We start from the raw sequence: 1,855 nt of genomic DNA, 5'->3' as shown, positions 1-1,855 counted from the left end.
ACTGTCTGCAATCCTAGTAAGGACCCTCCTATAGTTCCCCTATGGTTTAAATTACTTGGCCTCCCACTTCAACACTTTAACCTCAATGCTCTATTCAATATTGCAAGTGCACTAGGGAGACCTCTGAAGGTTGATGCTCCTACATATAACAAAGCTAGACCAGCTCTAGCTAGAATCCTTATAGAAAGAGATGTAACTCTCCCTGAAATTAAAAGGCTCTGGATTGATACTGATAAAGAGGGGTTCTGGCAGAATGTGGTATTAGAACAGAAACCATATTATTGCTACGACTGCAAGATGTTTGGACACACCAAAGATAGATGTTTCAGGCTTCACCCCCCTCCAAAGAAAAATGTGTCTACTCAGGAAAATATTAATCAGTCGACTTCTCCAGAACCTACAGTTTGTGTGGAACCCTCTACAACTGTAAAGTTGGAGGATATAAGGGAGGAGGAAAACCAAGTAAATATTATTACTCCCCTAACTGATTCACTAGATAAAGGTGAGGCGTCTAGGGAGAATAACCAGATAGATATCATAGTCTTAGAAGCCCTTGAGCAGAGAGAGATAGTTGAGATGAAGCGCTTAATGGAAGAGGAATGGCAAACACAAAAATCTAAGAAGAAGAAAAAGTTATTATCATAAGTTCTGAAACTAAAGGAAGGAAACAATGGGAGCACAGGTGTACTGAAGATTGGAGGGCCTTCACCTTCTAGAGGAAGGACAAGATCAAGATCTCAGCCTTTTCTCCACTTTAATCCCTCCAATGATTAATATTCTGTATTGGAATATAAGGGGCATTGCGCATCCCTAGTCTTTAAGAAGACTGATCTTTCTTAACAAAAAATATAAACTATGGTGTTTTCCTATACTAGAACAAATGGTTCAACAAAACTCTTACAGAATTATTAGTAAATTTCATGGATTTTCTCATTATGCTAACAAGAATAACAAAATTTGATTCTTTTGCAGGAAAGAAATACAGTGGACTACTCTTATTGACCATCCACACTTTATACATCTCTCTCTTCTTATTCAAGGCCACCTGGAGTATGCAACTTTCATTTATGCTGGAAATCTCAAAGCTGGTAGACAGGAGCTTTGGGAGAGCTTACATCTCATTAGTACTAATATGAAATCTCCCTGGATGGTTGGGGGAGATTTCAATTTTATCAATTCTGCAGCAGAGAAATCTGGGGGGAGACCTCTTAATCTATCCAAAATGACTTTCCTCAATGATAAGATATAACAAGCTGACTTGTATGATTTGGGGTACAAGGTCCTAAATTCACTTGGAAAAAGGGTTTATTTTGGAAAAGACTTGACAGGGTGCTAGTGAATGACTGTTGGCATAAGCACTATTTCCTAACTTTTGTTACTCACCTAACACTCACTGGTTATGATCACAGACCTCTTCTCATATCTATTACTTCCCCCTAGCAATACCACAATACCACATATCACCCCCCTTTCAAATATCTTAATATGTGATCCACTCACCCCCTATTCATTAGTTATGTTGCTTCTAATTGGATGAATATTGACCATACTGACCCTTTCATCAAACTTAGCCTCCTTCATCTGAAAACAAGCAAAGCATAGAGAAAGTGGGGTTGGGAGACTTTTGGGAATGTTTTTTCCAATGCCTTATCTGCTGAAAAGGAAGTATAGAAACTTGAAGCTGCTGTTCAGAATGAAAATGCCACTGAGACTGATCTGCTTACTGCCCAAACTAATCTGCTCAATGCAATTAACATACAAGATCTATTACTCAAACAAAAAGCTTCTATTAAATTTTTTACTGAAGGTGACAGAAACACTAGGTTTTACCATGCTTATATTAGATAAAAGAGGA

The sequence above is a fragment of the Phalaenopsis equestris genome, unplaced genomic scaffold (genome assembly GCF_001263595.1).
Source record: "Phalaenopsis equestris unplaced genomic scaffold, ASM126359v1 Scaffold000359, whole genome shotgun sequence".
In the NCBI taxonomy this organism is placed as follows: Eukaryota; Viridiplantae; Streptophyta; class Magnoliopsida; order Asparagales; family Orchidaceae; genus Phalaenopsis; species Phalaenopsis equestris.
Note: the sequence above shows the minus strand (reverse complement) of the source record.